At 52.5% G+C, this 5,846-nt stretch overlaps 1 pseudogene; it reads left to right on the forward strand.

Annotated features, from left to right (window-relative positions):
• The first annotated feature begins 2,666 nt into the window (after positions 1–2,666).
• Positions 2,667–4,662, forward strand: LOC125507310 (annotated as a pseudogene).
• Positions 4,663–5,846: the final 1,184 nt, after the last annotated feature.

Here is a 5,846-nt window from a genome sequence, read left to right on the forward strand (position 1 = left end):
GAGTCATGTTGAAGGTGGAGCTGGATTGAGGGGCTACGGTGTAAGGATCCAGAGAATCGAAGCCTATTCAGCTGGGAAAAAGCGAGTGACACGTAATTCGGACTGGAGCCCAGTGGTCCGATGGAAGCGTAAAACTCGTCATCGGTCGGTGATGATCGGTGGAACTCTGCAGTGGGGGTTGAGTGGTGTGGGTCTGCGGCCCTTGAGACTCGACCGGGACAGCGGAGGCTCGACGCGGTAATAGCGGCGAGGCGTGCGGTGCGCACAGGGCATGGAGACGGGTCAGGGCTCTGGTGGTCATACATGTGGTGAGACAACTGCGAATTTGACTCGGGATGGCTACAAGCAACGGTGAAATTCCTTCATGTTTCAGACAGGCGGTCAAGAAAGGAGCGGTGATTTTGAGTTCAGGTAACTCTTATGTGTGACACCCAATATGTGAGTTGTTCACTTTCATGCAGGTCGGTGATCAGTGTGTGATGATGTTGGATGGATACTCTGGAAGTTGGGAGCACATACTAGAGTAAAGAGGAACTTAATTTTGCTCGAGCGTTGACTGTGGTCAAGAAAAGAAGGGACTACAAGTTGCAGGTGAAGTCACATGGAGTCTTTGGAGTAGCAGTGGTGCTCATGGGATAAGCTCAAGTCCGATGTACATGGAAGTTTGATGCATGGATGAATTCAAGGTGGTGGAGAATATTCGCCAAGGTGGAGTTTGTTAGGGTTGTGTCGAATATTGTGTACAAGGTAGGTTACAGTTGGACTAGGAGTTGTATTGTGTTTACATAGGATGTGGAGTCGTGTCCTAGTAGGACACTTGTATTCTAGGTCTCTCATATATAGCGGGGGTAGACACACGATGTAACCTATGACAACATAATATTCGACACAACTCTAACAAGTGGAGTTGGTTTGGTAACTTGGTCAGAGATTTCATGGTGCCACGGGAGCACCCACATTAGATGCTCCCGCGCGACCTCGGCCATCGATCTGAGATCAAATAGGCAGCATCACGGGATGTGGACCAAAGTGTCATTTCGGAATGGTCGGGAAGTTTTCTGCAAAACATTCATGTTGATTTGTCCTTTTTGCTTCTCAATGTGTATTTCAAATTTTGATTTGAAATTTCTAAGATTGTACATTCATGTGATGCTAGCATTCACATTTTTTGGATTTTTTTTGAAACATTTAAATGTGCAATTTGAAAATTGGGAGCACCTAATATGAGATGCTCCCGTAGCATCAGATATTCACCCCTACAAGGTGAGCTCGTGTGGTTCATGCAGAACTGAAGCAATGACAGCAATCAAAGAAATAGCATGCTATTTACATCAAAAAAAAGAAATAGCATGCTATTTCGACATTAAAGCGTAGCTATAGCATAATTTTCTTTTAGAAATGAAGGAATGCCCCCGGCCTTTGTATCTGGACGATGCATACAGCCATTTTATTAATTATTAACATAAGATCTTACAAAGTCATACAATAGTAAGACCAAAGCCACCATCTAAGCAACATCTGTCGCTATTCCTATCCAGTTGATGAAGGGGCGCTGATAGTCTAGGCCTAATACCAAACAGACCATGCAGCCAAACCTAACATCTAAGACCTGAGGTCTCAACCAGGACGCCTGCCGGGTATGGGCACCCACCACTCGGGCGTGCTCCTCAACCAGGACGCCTGCCGGGTATGAGGCCGCCGCAGCCACCTGCCACCAATCCATCTTCAGAGTTGTACTGATGCATCTACCATGCCCGGTCTAGTTGCCGCTGACGCCACCATGATGCCAGACAGCGTCGACCTCCTGCGCGTGTCCATCACCACACATCTGACGCCAAGCCTCCGCTACTCCATGCCGCCAAGAGCCGCCGCCATGAATATGTAGAAAGAAACACTGCTCCACCGAAGAAACCATCCGCTGGTCCCTCGAGCCCGAGTGCATCTCCAAGAATATGCCGCCCCCAAGAGGGTAACGACACATGAATGCTGCTGTCATCCGATCAACTGGTCTAGGGTTTCCCCTTAAGGTATTGGGTGGGTTTGAGATTTGTACCTCGATGATACCTTCATGAAGGAAACGATGATATGGGCATCGTCATCACCGGCTCCGGCCAACGAACGAAGACCAAGTTTTCACTCGGATCCATCCCAAGAAATTCACCCGACAACCTGTGCACTGTCTCGACCGCCTTCAAAGCCCCAGATCTAGCCGCCTAGATCCGGCGACCACCCGCGACAGCAGTGCCACCGTAGGAGCCCTGCCACACCGGCCACTGCCTGAATGCGCCACCACTGGAGCCTAGGAGGAGGACTCCCACCCCACCTCGCCAAATCGCGAGAGCCGCCGAGATGAATCACGCACGCTCATCACCGTCTCTGATCGGAATCGCCGACGCAGATCCGCCTTGGATATGGACAGCACCACGCCATGCCACCGCGGGAAGCCTGAGCTTCACCCGTCGCCGCCATCCAGGGCCGCCGCCCCAGGATCCTGATCTGGCCAGCCCGGACCTCCATGGTGCCCCCTTCACGCCGCCGCCGTTGGCTCACCACCCCAGGCAACCGTGCCGCAGCCCAAGGCCTCCGCCCGGAGCACGCCATCACGCCACCATGGATCAGATCACCGCCGCGCCGTCACGCGCGTGGAGGTCCCGCCCCACCCCCCTCCGACACGATCCAGGGAGGAGAGCCTCCGCCACCGCCTTGGGCCCCGGGCTTAGCCCAGCGACGTCCTCCAGCGGCGGGGGAGGGAAGGGAGGGAGGTGGTGGTGACCCTGGCGGCTAGGGTTTGAAGAGCCGCCCGAGTCGCCCGAGACGGGGGCGACGCGGGGGCCTGTAGTGGCTATAGCATAATGGAAGAGTCACGTTACATTACAGTTAATTTGCTCACTATGGCGCTATTGGTACTATAGCACGCTATTTTGACGCTAAACGAAATAATATTGTAGCATTTTAGTGTGTACCACACAACAGTCCATCAAGCATCGCCACATCGCATTGGTCCAACTCACACCCGCTCGCTCTTAGACGCAAACACAATGCATACAACCTAACCTAATCAACTCGTCACCAATTTCCCACCAGCTCATGACCAAGGGCAGCGACGACATGGGCGTTCATGACTCGTGAGCGAAGGTGGCGGTGGCTATTCGTCAGCGGCAACAGGTTCTCTCCACACCCCTCCAAGTAGCGGCATCGGCCAGGCTTCAAACTCCAGCAAGACAGCGCCGAAGTCAATGACGCCATCGGCGCCGACAAGTCAGCCACCGATGTTTCTCTATTTAATTAGGAGTGTTCTCTTTTCTTACAAATTAGGAGTGTACATGCCCTGAACCTAGCTCTTGAATGCTTCTCTGTTTAATTTGGAGTGTTCTCTTTCCTTGCAAATTATGAAAGGCCTTAAATTTTGTGATATATTTGACATTTTTATGCCGTTATTTTCAAATATAGCACGCTATAACTTGTATAGCATTTGGATAAGGCCGTTGTTAAATCTTATAGCGCGCTATTTTTCCTTGATATTCAGCCTTTCACACTATAAACGTATTGCCTGCAACGCAGGCGATGCTTTACTAATCGAGGAGTTCGGCTCGCGCGAGATTGCGCATTAGATGCATGCATGTCAGCCAAGTCGGGGGGTAGAGATCATACACTGTAATAATGATAGTTCCTCATACTTTGGTTCAGTTCAGTGGTTCAGTTCAGTCTAGAGATCATGACAGTGTCGTTCAGGCACCACATGACCGCAGTTCACAGTGGAGGCTGCTCGGAAGATGGACTCCAAGAAGGACCGTCGGATTAGAGCATCTCCAACAGGCGCGGCAAAACGCGAGCCCGCGCGATAAAAGCAGTTTTTCGCGCACGTCGGTTGGTTCTGCGCGCTCCAGCGGTGGCGGGAAGTTACCGCGTGCGGGAAGCGTTTGCGCGCGCGCGGGAGAAAGTGGCACGCGGCGCGGTAGATATGGCGCGTCGCTTCACGCGCGTCTATAAAGTCCCGCGCTTCGCCACGCGCACAGAACAGCCACGCGCCCTCCTCCTCGCAACCTCGCCGCTTCGCCGCTTTCTGCGCCACCACCGCGCCACCATGCCGCCGCGCCGCCGGGGTGCTTCGGGCTTTCGCGGCGTCCGCGAGCGCCCCAACGGCTGGTACTCCGCCGAGATACGGGCCGGCGACGTCCGGCTCGGCCTCGGGACGTTCCGGAGCGCGCGCGAGGCGGCCCGTGCGTATGACGCGGCGGCGTGGCGCTTGGAGAGGCCCCGGCCGCAGATGAATTTTCGAGACGTCTTCACGCGTGAGGAGGCGCAGCGCGTCGCCCCTCCGCCGCGTCTCATCACGGACATGGACCGTGCCGACCACTCTCGGCGGCAGCGCCGTCTCCTCGTCGCCGAGGAGGACGAGCGAGCCATGGCGGAGTGGCGCCGTCGCCACCCAGAGGACGTCGACGCTGAGCGTGCCTACTGGGCGGAGAGGACGGCAAGGCGCCGCTCGGAGCGGGGGACCGGTGTCAGCGGAAGGTAGTGGCGAACGAGCAGTGCGACATCGTCTCCGCAGGTGGGAGGTCGTTCTTCACCTCGGACGATGAACGTTAGGACAACATATGGCTCTCAACCTCGGACGACACCGACGAGAATGATGATGGTGATGGTAGCGACTTGGAGTAGTTTTCTACCTATGTATGCCGTAATAGTTTCTATCTATCTATCTATGCCGTAGTAGTATCTATCTATCTATGTATGTCGAACTATCTATCTATCTATGCCGTAGTAGTTGCACCGATGTAAAATATCTTTGTATCGTTTTTTTATCTATGTAATTTTAATTTAAAAAATATTATAGAATGAGCGCGCGCTGCATTTTACCGCGCCTGCTGAAGCTGCGTGCGCGTGGCTTTTCAGCGCGGCTGCTGGAGCAAACGCTGCGCGCCGCGCCAAACCAGGCGATGGGCGCGCGCCAAATCTGTTTTTACCGCACAGCATGTTGGGCGCCTGTTGAAAATGCTCTTAGGAAACAGGTGTGTACCCCCGCCCCCAACGATGGCTCATTGCCGGCATAGGACGCAGCTGCCCTGGCCAATTTTTGTTAGATCGAGGTTGCCAATGCCGCCATCCGCCGTCCGCACTGGAGGACCCAATCTTGCGGAAATGGGCCACTCTCACAAAAATAACAGCCTCCCACGTGCGGCATGGGACATGTGGCTTTGCTTTGCCTTGAACAAAACCACTTCCGAGGCACACGCTTCTAACGTCTGATTATGTACTAGTGCACTTAAAGTGCTAGCACGCCATTCTTGTAGATAGCACATCTAACATTTTTAAAAAGTTGCTCCCAATTTTTACTTATTCTTTTAACATGCATACTATTCACATCATCACCATGCCACATCATCAATACTAAATAGGAGCAACCCACTAACTCATTTCTCTAAACATGTAGCCCTCCCGCCTCACTAAGCTGCCACATCATCATTTATTTTGATAATTAATTTTTTTACCCATCAATATTATTGCTCGCCAGATCAGTAATTCTTTTCAACAAGTCGTTTTGTTTTTTGTTTCAGGGGTAACAAAATCATAAGCGAGCCTCTTTGGGCTTCCGTAACTGATGAGGCGGCGTAATAATCGATCAAGAGAAGCCCGAGAGAAGCCCATCGGTCAATCTCTTCTTATCCCTGACAGCAGAACAAGCGATGCAACCATTCACTACCCACGCACCATCGAAGCCCTGCAGGCTGCAGCCGGCCGCTAAGGCGTTCTTCCACGCGGGGCGAGCAGAGGCATGATACGTCTTCAATGTATCTATAATTTTTGATTGTTCCATGCTATTATATTATCTGTTTTGAATGTTT

The sequence above is a fragment of the Triticum urartu genome, chromosome 5, assembly GCF_003073215.2.
Source record: "Triticum urartu cultivar G1812 chromosome 5, Tu2.1, whole genome shotgun sequence".
Classification (NCBI taxonomy): domain Eukaryota; kingdom Viridiplantae; phylum Streptophyta; class Magnoliopsida; order Poales; family Poaceae; genus Triticum; species Triticum urartu.